Source organism: Schistocerca nitens, chromosome 2 (genome assembly GCF_023898315.1).
Source record: "Schistocerca nitens isolate TAMUIC-IGC-003100 chromosome 2, iqSchNite1.1, whole genome shotgun sequence".
In the NCBI taxonomy this organism is placed as follows: domain Eukaryota; kingdom Metazoa; phylum Arthropoda; class Insecta; order Orthoptera; family Acrididae; genus Schistocerca; species Schistocerca nitens.
This window is the reverse complement of record NC_064615.1, coordinates 808,931,355-808,944,222: the sequence shown is the minus strand read 5'-3', so window position 1 is coordinate 808,944,222 and position 12,868 is coordinate 808,931,355. Positions and strand designations below refer to the sequence as shown.

The window sequence follows — 12,868 nt, the reverse complement described above, 5'->3', positions numbered from 1 at the left end:
GCCATCATGGTTACAAGGATGGTTTCCCGGGGGTAACGGATTGGGTAAGGATTCCAGGCGTTCGAGAAAGTGGTTGGTGTCTTTGATGAAGGATGGGAGACTGCATGTAATGGGTTGAAGGTGTTGATCTACATAGGCAGAGATACGTTCTGTGGGGGCTTGGTAACCAGCTACAATGGGGCGGCCGGGATGATTGGGTTTGTGAATTTTAGGTAGAAGGTAGAAGGTAGGGGTGCGGGGTGTCGGTGGGGTCAGGAGGTTGATGGAGTCAGGTGAAAGGTTTTGCAGGGGGCATTGCACACAAACCCAGTCTCTCCCATCTACTCAATCTCCCACTTCCAGCTCCACTCCCTCCAAAACCTCAAAATTCCAATCAACACAATCTGGAACCACAACACCCTAATTCAGTAGTTAACCTTTCCTCCAAACCTCTCTCCCAATCCGAAACCTCTGTCCTATCCAAAGGCCTCACCTTCAGCCCCACTCCCAGATTCAACCAAACAGCACTCGTCAAAGATTTACTGTCCTACACTCGTACTCTCTGCTGGAAATATCACTTTGCCACGAAGAAAAATGATCCTAATTCTACTCCTAATGATCCAACTCCCCAAGACACTATCCATATTGAACCCTGCCTGGAACAGTTCCGTCCTCCTTCCAGGAATTTCTGACTTCCAGCCTTGCCTCTCAGTCCTTCTTAAAAAACCTTAATCCTACTCCCAACATCACCACTGCTGAAGCCCAGGCTATCCGTGATCTGAAGGCTGACCGATCCATCGTCATTCTTCCAGCGGACATGGGTTCCACGACCGTGGTACTTGATTGTCGGGAGTATGTGGCTGAGGGACTGCATCAGCTTTCAGACAACACCACATACAAAGTTTGCCAAGGTAATCCCATTCCTGATGTCCAGGCGAAGCTTCAAGGAATCCTCAGAACCTTAGGCCCCCTGCAAAACCTTTCACCTAACTCCATCAACCTCCTGACCCAACCGACACCCCGCACCCCTACCTTCTACCTTCTACCTAAAATTCACAAACCCAATCATCCTGGCCGCCCCATTGTAGCTGGTTACCAAGCCTCCACAGAACGTATCTCTGCCTACGTAGATCAACACCTTCAACCCATTACATGCAGTCTCCCATCCTTCATCAAAGACACCAACCACTTTCTCGAACGCCTGGAATCCTTACCCAATCCGTTACCCCCAGAAACCATCCTTGTAACCATTGATGCCACTTCCTTGTACACAAATATTCCGCACGTCCAGGGCCTCGCTGCGATGGAGCACCTCCTTTCACGCCGATCACCTGCCACCCTACCTAAAACCTCTTTCATCACCTTAGCCAGCTTCATCTTGACCCACAACTTCTTCACTTTTGAAGGCCAGACATACCAACAATTAAAGGGAACAGCCATGGGTACTAGGATGGCCCCCTCGTACGCCATCCTATTCATGGGTCGCTTAGAGGAAGCCTTCTTGGTTACCCAGGCCTGCCAACCCAAAGTTTGGTACAGATTTATTGCTGATATCTTCATGATCTGGACTCACAGTGAAGAAGAACTCCAGAATTTCCTCTCCAACCTCAACTCCTTTGGTTCCATCAGATTCACCTGGTCCTACTCCAAATCCCACGCCACTTTCCTTGAAGTTGACCTCCATCTGTCCAATGGCCAGCTTCACGTGTCCGTCCACATCAAACCCACCAACAAGCAACAGTACCTCCATTATGACAGCTACCACCCATTCCACATCAAACGGTCCCTTCCCTACAGCCTAGGTCTTCGTGGAAAACGAATCTGCTCCTGTCCGGAATCTCTGAACCATTACACCAACAACCTGACAACAGCTTTCGCATCCCGTAACTACCCTCCCGACCTGGTACAGAAGCAGATAACCAGAGCCACTTCCTCATCCCCTCAAACCCAGAACCTCCCACAGAAGAACCACAAAAGTGCCCCACTTGTGACCGGATACTTTCCGGGACTGGACCAGACTCTGAATGTGGCTCTCCAGCAGGGATATGACTTCCTCAAATCCTGCCCTGAAATGAGATCCATCCTTCATGAAATCCTCCCCACTCCACCAAGAGTGTCTTTCCGTCGTCCACCTAACCTTCGTAACCTGTTAGTTCATCCCTATGAAATCCCCAAACCACCTTCCCTACCCTCTGGCTCCAACCCTTGTAACCGCCCCCGGTGTAAAACCTGTCCCATGCACCCTCCCACCACCACCTACTCCAGTCCTGTAACCCGAAAGGTGTACACGATCAAAGGCAGAGCCACGTGTGAAAGCACCCGCGTGATTTACCAACTGACCTGCCTACACTGTGAAGCTTTCTATGTGGGAATGACCAGCAACAAACTGTCCATTCGCATGAATGGACACAGCCAGACTGTGTTTGTTGGTAATGAGGATCACCCTGTGGCTAAACATGCCTTGGTGCACGGCCAGCACATCTTGGCACATTGTTACACCGTCCGGGTTATCTGGATACTTCCCACTAACACCAACCTATCCGAACTCCGGAGATGGGAACTTGCTCTTCAATATATCCTCTCTTCCCGTTACCCACCAGGCCTCAATCTCCGCTAATTTCAAGTTGCGGCCACTCATACCTCACCTGTCATTCAACAACATCTTTGCCTCTGCACTTCCGCCTTGACTGACATCTCTACCCAAACTCTTTGTCTTTTAATATGTCTGCTTGTGTCTGTATATGTGTGGATGGATACGTGTGTGTGTGCGAGTGTATACCCTTCCTTTTTTCCCCCTAAGGTAAGTCTTTTCGCTCCCGGGATTGGAATGACTCCTTACCCTCTCCCTTAAAACCCACATCCTTTTTGTCTTTCTCACTCCAGGCAAATGCCGGGATGGTTCCTCTGAAAGGGCACAGCCGACTTCCTTCCCCATCCTTCCCTAATCCGATGAGACCGATGACCACGCTGTCTGGTCTCCTTCCCCAAAACCAACCAACCAACTTTTTGTCTTTCCCTCTCCTTCCCTCTTTCCTGACGAGGTAACCGTTGGTTGCGGAAGCTAGAATTTTGTGTGTATGTTTTTGTTTGTTTGTGTGTATATCGATCTGCCAGCGCTTTCGTTTGGTAAGTCACATCATCTTCCCCCTAAGGTAAGTCTTTCCGCTCCCGGGATTGGAATGACTCCTTACCCTCGCCCTTAAAACCCACATCCTTTCGTCTTTCCCTCTCCTTCCCTCTTTCCTGATGAGGCAACAGTTTGTTGCGAAAGCTTGAATTTTGTGTGTATGTTTGTGTTTGTTTGTGTGTCTATCGACGTGCCAGCGCTTTCGTTTGGTAAGTCACATCATCTTTGTTTTTAGATACACTCTTGGTGGAGTGGGGAGGATTTCATGAAAGATGGATCTCATTTCAGGGCAGGATTTGAGGAAGTCATATCCCTGCTGGAGAGCCACATTCAGAGAGTCTGATCCAGTCCCGGAAAGTATCCTGTCACAAGTGGGGCACTTTTGTGGTTCTTCTGTGGGAGGTGAAAGGAAGTGCTCCATCGCAGCGTCCACGTAACCTTCGTAACCTCTTAGTTCATCCTTATGAAATCCCTAAACCACCTTCCCTACCCTCTGGCTCCTACCCTTGTAACCGCCCCCGGTGTAAAACCTGTCCCATGCACCCTCCCACCACCACCTACTCCAGTCCTGGAACCCGGAAGGTGTACACGATCAAAGGCAGAGCCACGTGTGAAAGCACCCGCGTGATTTACCAACTGACCTGCCTACACTGTGAAGCTTTCTATGTGGGAATGACCAGCAACAAACTGTCCATTCGCATGAATGGACACAGGCAGACAGTGTTTGTTGGTAATGAGGATCACCCTGTGGCTAAACATGCCTTGGTGCACGGCCAGCACATCTTGGCACAGTGTTACACCGTCCGGGTTATCTGGATACTTCCCACTAACACCAACCTGTCAGAACTCCGGAGATGGCAACTTGCCCTTCAGTATATCCTCTCCTCTCGTTATCCGCCAGGCCTCAACCTCCGCTAATTTCAAGTTGCCGCCGCTCATACCGCACCTGTCTTTCAACAACATCTTTGCCTCTGTACTTCGGCCTCGACTGACATCTCTGCCCAAACTCTTTGCCTTTACAAATGTCTGCTTGTGTCTATGTATGTGCGGATGGATATGTGTGTGTGTGCGAGTGTATACCTGTCCTTTTTTCCCCCTAAGGTAAGTCTTTCCACTCCCGGGATTGGAATGACTCCTTACCCTCTCCCTTAAAACCCACATCCTTTCGTCTTTCCCTCTCCTTCCCTTTTTCCTGATGAAGCAACCGTTGGTTGCGAAAGCTTGAATTTTGTGTGTATGTTTGTGTTTGTTTGTGTGTCTATCGACCTGCCAGCACTTTCGTTTGGTAAGTCACATCATCTTTGTTTTTAGATATATTTTTCCCACGTGGAATGTGTGTGTGTGTCTCAAACTGTACTTGCCCCAGGGTTCGATACTTGGAGAACCTCATATGTAGGGTTTAGCAGGGACTGCAGATACATTAAAATCTGTTAAGCAGTTGCAGAATGGGTTGCTGTTGGGTGAAACCTCAAGTTGTCAACAAGTGATGAACCTACAAAAGGCCAAAAGCCTTGGGGAATATGCCATTGAGACTGAGCTCCATACCACTGAAAACTAAAGTAATGGTGTTTTAATGTGCAGAAACAAGGCAGACATCCCCAAAGAAGACTTAAAAGTTGAGTGGGCCCAAGAAGGCATTGTAGATGTGCAGAATATCATGAAAATGTTGGAAGGTGATCTAATCAAACCCAACAGATTCATCCTCACTTTTAATGGTGCAAAACTCCTGTACTGTGGCTCCATGTCCCCAGCCCAGTGCACTGTTTTAAATGCCAGCACTTCGGCCACACCTCTCTTGGGTGTAAGGGAGATCCCACTTGTGGCAAATGTGGTAAGGCTGCCCTGAAAGAGTCAGATGCTCATCTCCTCCAAAGCTTGTGAATTGCTCTGGGGCTCACCTCACCTGGATTAGAGTTTGCTGTGTCTTCCTGGAAGAACAGAAGATACAGAAGATCAAAATGGCAAAATGTATCCCCTCTGGTGAGGCCAAAAAGAACGATGAGGCCATGCAGCCCCCCTGGTTTGCTACATCCTTTGCTTTGGTTGTTAAACAACCAGTTCAGAAAACCAAAATTGCTACACAGACAGTGTCAGCACTATTACCTGCATTTGTCATCACAATTGTTCTTCTGCAGTTACTTTGAAGCCTATACTTCCTCCCAGAACATCAGACAAGGCCACGGTAGGCGATGATGCAGAGATCCCTGCTCCTCCAAAGATACAGTTTGGTCCTCTGTCCAGCGCTGCCACTACCACTGCCACATTTGTGGCTCTGAAGCCTTCTCAGGGCGAAAATCAAAGACAGAGGCAAAGACTCAGCTACTGATGGAGACTAGAGGTAAGCAGTCTTACAATTTCAACATTGCTCTCTCTGACATTCTCATGATTCGTGTTCTGAGCTGATGGAGCTTGATGTTGGCCTAGGGCACTTATCTTGCGCCAAGACCGAGTCTCAACCCCAAGACTGTGCCTCAACCCCTACAGGCTCAACCCCTGATAAATGGCTCCCTTACTGCAGTGGAATGTTAGTAGTTTCAGTACATATGTGGAGGAATTGAAACTCCTGGCAAAGTTCACAAGAAACACATTTTAAAGGCACTGATGCCCCCACTCTTGGGGGCTATACCCTTCACCGAAAGGATGACCTGTGTGTTACTGTGTTTGTCAATGGCACACACCACTCTTCTACTCCTTCCTTGGTTACTGACCTAGAAGCAGTAGCCATTGCTGTTCATATGGCTCAGAAGATCACTATCTGCTCCCTGTATTTACCTCGAAAGGATGCAGTAGACTCCGAGGCTCCTGCAGGCCTTATTGCACATCTCCCCTGTCCATTTTACCTACTGAGTGATTTCAGTGCCCATAATGTATTGTGGGGCTCAAACTGTACTTGCCCCAGGGTTCGATACTTGGAGAACCTCATATCTTAGAGCTGTGTGTCCTCAACACAGGCAGTCCCACTCATTCTTCGGTTGCTACTGGGTTGACCTCGCCATTGACCTGTCTTTCTGTTCTGTAGCCCTTGCAGACTCTGCACAATGGGAAGCGACTGATGACCTCCATTCCAGTGACCACTTCCCACTGTGAATCTGCCTACTGGATGGAGGACTGCTTGAACAGAAGCCAGGAAGCCACCAAAATGTATGGTCAACTGGGCTAACTGGATGCTATTCAGCCAGCTAGCTGTGTTTGAACACCACGACAGGATCCAAAAATGGATGGACCACATCACACAAGTGATCTGGCATGTCAACAACTTATCCATCCCTAAGCCTTCAGGTGATCCAAGGCTCGATACATAATTAAGGAGAGCAAGAAAAGGTCATGGCAAGTGTTCCTGGACTCCATTAGCCACCATGTTCAACAAAAGAACGGGAAACCATCAGGAAGATTTTTCCGGTAAACACATTCGTTTACCAATAGCAGTAGTGCTGGAACAGGAGTGTCTCCAAACAATTCCTGAAGACATCACTCAGATTATGGTAGAGCATTTTGCAGTGGCTGCTTCCAATGACAGCCAGAATCTGGAATTTTGCCACTATACAGGGCTATTACAAATGATTGAAGCGATTTCATAAATTCACTGTAGCTCCATTCATTGACATATGGTCACGACACACTACAGATATGTAGAAAAACTCATAAAGTTTTGTTCGGATGAAGCCGCACTTCAGGTTTCTGCCGCCAGAGTGCTCGAGAGCGCAGTGAAACAAAATGGCGACAGGAGCCGAGAAAGCGTATGTCGTGCTTGAAATGCACTCACATCAGTCAGTCATAACAGTGCAACGACACTTCAGGACGAAGTTCAACAAAGATCCACCAACTGCTAACTCCATTCGGCGATGGTATGCGCAGTTTAAAGCTTCTGGATGCCTCTGTAAGGGGAAATCAACGGGTCGGCCTGCAGTGAGCGAAGAAACGGTTGAACGCATGCGGGCAAGTTTCACGCGTAGCCCGCAGAAGTCAACGAATAAAGCAAGTAGGGAGCTAAATGTACCACAGCCAACGGTTTGGAAAATCTTACGGAAAAGGCTAGAGCAGAAGCCTTACCGTTTACAATTGCTACAAGCCCTGACCCCGCTTTGAATTTTCGGCGCGGTTGCAACAGCTCATGGAAGAGGATGCGTTCAGTGCGAAACTTGTTTTCAGTGATGAAGCAACATTTTTTCTTAATGATGAAGTTAACACACACAATGTGCGAATCTGGGCGGTAGAGAATCCTCACGCATTCGTGCAGCAAATTCGCAATTCACCAAAAGTTAATGTGTTTTGTGCAATCTCACGGTTTAAAGTTTACGGCCCCTTTTTCTTCTGCGAAAAAAACGTTACAGGACACGTTTATCTGGACATGCTGGAAAATTGGCTCATGCCACAACTGGAGACCGACAGTGCCGACTCCATCTTTCAACAGGATGGTGCTCCACCGCACTTCCATCATGATGTTCGGCATTTCTTAAACAGGAGATTGGAAAACCGATGGATCGATCGTGGTGGAGATCATGATCAGCAATTCATGTCATGGCCTCCACGCTCTCCTGACTTAACCCCATGCGATTTCTTTCTGTGGGGTTATGTGAAAGATTCAGTGTTTAAACCTCCTCTACCAAGAAACGTGCCAGAACTGCGAGCTCGCATCAACGATGCTTTCGAACTCATTGATGGGGACATGCTGCGCCGAGTGTGGGAGGAACTTTATTATCGGCTTGATGTCTGCCGAATCACTAAATGGGCACATATCGAACATTTGTGAATGCCTAAAAAAACTTTTTGAGTTTTTGTATGTGTGTGCAAAGCATTGTGAAAATATCTCAAATAATAAAGTTATTGTAGAGCTGTGAAATCGCTTCAGTCATTTGTAATAACCCTGTAGTGTGACTGCAGAGGGGGGCATGTTGGACTTCAGATAACACAAATGTGAGTCTTACAACTGATCTTCCTCCTTGTGGGAGCTGTAATTGGCATTATCTGAGACTCCTTGTACTGCACCTGGTCACAACTAAATGCGGTACTGCATGCTTCGGCATTTTCCAGTGGCTTCAAAGGAAATCCTCTTTGAATGTTTGAATTTGGTAGGGCAGACAGGTCACTTTCTCAGTCCTTATAGAGAGAGAGAGAGAATTTTGATACCTCTATCAAAACCAGAGGGCAGTGGCAGATTTTCTGGCAGTTCTGCCCTCTGTTTTAAGTGACATTGAAACAAATATCATTAGAGTTTTGAGGTTTTGTGATCTATCCTTCCTGTTTCTGAAAATTTTAGGGAGATATTCTTGTTGTGTTAATAGGTGACTGACTCGCACATGGTTTTTTTTTTTTTTTTTTTTTTTTTTTTAAACTGGTCAGCAGCAAGTCACATATTCCTGTGCCATTGTTTTAGCTCCTCTGTCTCTTTACTTCTGTTTTCATCTGATAAGTAGCACCTTTCACTGTATCTCCTTCATTTTGTGGCATATGATAGGAAGTGATTGTGTGGGTCAAGGCGAGTGAGGTAGAAGTGAATGAGTGAGTGTTTTAGCACTTTTACACTTATTCATTTTTTCAATATTTTTAAGGGCGCTAATAATGTGGTCATTGAGCACACATACACTCCAACAACAACAACAACAACAACAACATGCACCTCAAGCCTTGAAAATGGTCTCAATTTGAGAAGGACAAGAGTCCAAGATTTTCTTTAGGTACTCCATTTGCCGCTGAAGCCATTCATTCATTGATTATTAGATCTTATAAAGCTACCAAATTGTGGTGGTGATGATTTCTATATTTCATCCACTGCTCCACATACTCCCAGACATTTTCAGTTGGGTAAGGATTGGATGGGTTTGCTGGCCAGTCAAAGTATCTGTTTCTGAGTGTTTATCAAATCAGAAACATGCACAGGGAGCCCTTTGCACATGGCTCCTGTCATCAGCTGTTTGTGCTTGCTGCAACAAAAGAAGTCCTAAATCATTCCTCTTGGAGCACAATGGTATTCTAGTTGCAATTTTTGGCTGATCACCTGTAAATAAAAACTTATACACCTCCAATAAATTTACATGCTTGATTTATTAATGGTCTGCACTAAAACTGCTGTAACTTCCTCTCCCCCCCCCCCCTCCCTCTTTTGCTCTTCGTGTGTAGGGGTGGTTGGGGGAGGGGGGTGGTAATAATCCAAAATGATAAATTCATTATTGAGACAGTTACTTCAGTTAACGTACAATGACAAATTACATATTCACCCATTTTTAAGTGCAGCATAATGCCTTACAAAAATAAGAACAATGTTTGATATCCATTGAATTTTAAAAAATTTAGTTTTTCTATGTAAAATCTTGTGAAATCTGATTTGCAAACAGTTAGTTGTTAAAAAACTTAAGATTTCTTCCTTCTTGCATAATTACTTCAGTTGCTAACATTTACAAGAGATCTCACTCGGAAGTAATATATTTTAATTTAGTTGGTTCTTAGTACATTATGGTATACGTAAGTGAACAGATATATTATTACTTTGTCATTTCTTCCCAGTAGCATAAATACATTATTATAGGTTATTAAAATTTTGTGATATTCACAAGACACATGGTATTTAACATCAGTCAGCATACAATTCATAATTATATCTTACAATATTAAATAATAAAAAATAAATGTGAAATGTAGTCAAATAAAATAGCATAAACAACCCAATATTGAAATGATATATTTTCTAAACCCTTTTGCTGCTATGGGCTTGTATACGTATCCTACTACACCATTGCCCAGGTGTTTTGGACTTATATAAGTGCACCATTTAGATTTTTCTACAGTACTATGGACATCCGAAAGCACCTTGTACCACTGGCCTCTCACTGTTGTGGACTAGTTACTTCCATATCCCAGTTTTGAAGTTTTATCATACAACATATGTGCCTCATTGTGTTCTGTCATTCGCAGAAAACTATGTTTCAATATCTTGAATCATTTATGGGATATGACAATTTTAAGACCACATTATTTGAGATGCACAGGGCCATGAATGGACATGTCGAATGCGAGCGTCCTTCATATATAAAACCCAATAACTTGGTAACAAAATGAGATATACTTCTGCTCTTAATTTTAAATAAAATTTTTGATATCTTATCTGCATTTCATTCACTGCAGTGTATGAGCTAAACTCAACCACACACAAAGTTTACACAGTGCATTTTTACCTCTGTGAACTTTTTAAAATTTCATGCAAAGTTTCATTTAACTTGATGCAGTGCAGTAAGTATGATGGACAATGAAAAGAAATTCAGTTCTTTATCGAGTGAAGGTATCAGACTTTAAGATGTGCAAATTTTTTACACCTAATTGTTTTTTAAAAATTGGGTGATACGCATGTCATATCATCCAGAACACTGTCCCTCCAGCATTTGGCAAACAGTACAGCCGTAACAAAAGCAGCCTCAGTACAGGATACAAAGAGCTCGTCTGCAGCAGCATAAGGATTAAACAGGTGTATGATGTAGTACTATAAATTAGTCTCAGTTTGTTATATTACATAACTTTTGTTCATCAGACAATGCCATACACTTAAAGTCAGCTGTTATCCATTTTCTATGTTGTTTGGTCTATTGTAGACTTGCAGCATTATGTGGTGCTGTGAACAATAGCTTTTTGTGAGCTACTCGACTCCAAATGGCCATTGCATGCAGTTCCATTCACAATGTTCACTCATGAATTGGTTGAGGCAGATGTGTCAAATTTGAAACCTTTAGTTATTGCCAAGGTGTGACACTCCATGTCCCTGTTGACTGGGATCTTTTTACAATCACTGTGCTTAAGCTCTGTTACATAGCTGTGAGTGGTATCTAATAATGATAAACTATGTATTTTTAGATTTTTTGTCAGTTCTGTTTCAATGTTGGATGCTGATTTATGGTCACTCATTTTGTGTTCAGAATGTTTACTGCTATTCTGAATTTTTTGACAGCAACATTTACACTGAGGTGACAAAAGTCATGGGACAGTGATACACACATATACGGATGGCAGTAATATTGTGTACACGAGGTATAAGAGGTTATTGCATTGCTGGAGCAGTCATTTGTGCTTGGTGATCTGTGGGGAAAGATTTCCGATATGATTATTGCCGCATGATGGGATTGAAACTTTGAACGCAGAATGGTAGTTGAAGCCTAGACTCATGGGACATCCTATTTCTGAAATCATTGGGGAATTCAATATTCTGAGATCCACAGTTTCAAGAGTGTGCTGAGAATACCAAATTTCAGGCATTACCTCTTACCACGGACAACACAGTGGCCGAAGGTCTTCACTTAATGACCGAGAGCAGCAGTGTTTTCATAGAGTTGTCAGCACTAACAGACAAGAAACACTGCATAAAGTAAACACAGAAATCATTGTGCGATGTAAAACGACATATCCATTAGGACAATGCTATGAAATTTGGTATTAATGGGTCATGGCAGCAGACGACCAACACAAGTGCCTTTGCTGACAGCCCATCATCTGCAGTGCCTCTCCTGGGCTTCTGACCATATCGTTGGACCGTAGACAACTGGAAAACCGTAGCCTGGCCAGATGAGTACCGATTTCAGTTGGTAAGAGCTGATAGTAGGGTTCGAGTGTGGCATATACCCCCGCCAAAGCCATGGACCCAAGTTGATGACAAGGCACTGTACAAGCTGGTAGTGGCTCGACAGTGTTGTGGGCTGAGTTTACACGGAATCGACTGGGTCCTCTGGTCCATTGGCTACTTTTGGAGACCATTCTCAGCTATTCACGGTCTTCATGTTCCCAAAAAACAATGGATTTTAGCTGGATGGCAGTGCATCATGTCACAGGGCCACAACTGTTCACGATTGTTTTGAAGAACATTCTGGAACGTGAGTCCCATCAAACATTTATGTGACATAATCGAGAGATCAGTTCATGCACAAAATCCTGCACCAGCAACACTTTCATAATTATGAACGACTATAGAGGATGCATAGCTCAATATATCTGCAGGGGACTTCCAATGACATGTTGAGTCTGTGCCACTTTGAGCTGCTGCACTAAGCCAAGTAGAATGAGAGCCCACACTATATTAGGAGGTATCCCAAGACTTTTGTCACCTCATTGTATATGGCAGTGTTGCTAATATTGCCACTGAAAAGAGTTTCATAATTTAAAGTGCAGATGAAAGCTACTAATTAATCATATGTTAGTGGTTAGTAGAGTCTGTTGTGTGCATTCCAAGATCATCTTCCCTGTTTACCAGTTTCTGATGGAAGTGAGGAAAAGATCTGGTGTCACAGGTATTGATAAGCAGTCTTTCCTCAAGTTCACCAGAATCCTCAGATTTATTTAGTATGTTGCCCATAATGAAAGTTTTCATATTGTTGTTTACCGCAGAGTCAAAATGTGGGCCATAATTCACAATGAAAGGAAACTTAAAACCCATGTGCATGTAGACCTTCCGTTTATTCCTGTGTCTCCTGTGTACTGATGATGTGTTCTACATATTAAAAATCACTCTGTATGTTAATACTAAAACTTTTACATTGTATTTATGTTTTGCAGCTTTCTGGTGCGTAATGCCCTGCATTTACTCACCATTCATTGGCAGAGCAACTCCTTCAAACACATCAAGAATTTGTTTCCTTAAACATACTGTCATGTACAAGAATATTCTGAACTTCTGTCCAATCACTGCCATCACTGCCATTTAATGTGAATCATTTCATAAAAGTTTGCAGAAGCGACTTAGAACAGATTTATAATTTTTATACATTGTTGAAACCCATTGTTCATAGT

General features: G+C 44.2%; 1 protein-coding gene across 1 annotated transcript in view; it reads left to right on the top strand.

The window, feature by feature from the left end:
* Positions 1 to 12,654, top strand: part of LOC126234648 (rootletin) — a 246,891-nt gene extending 234,237 nt beyond the window's left edge. The window contains exon 33 of the mRNA XM_049943380.1: positions 12,635 to 12,654. The gene's annotated coding sequence lies outside the window, so the exon portion shown is untranslated. The remainder of the gene's footprint in view (positions 1 to 12,634) is intronic.
* Positions 12,655 to 12,868: the final 214 nt, after the last annotated feature.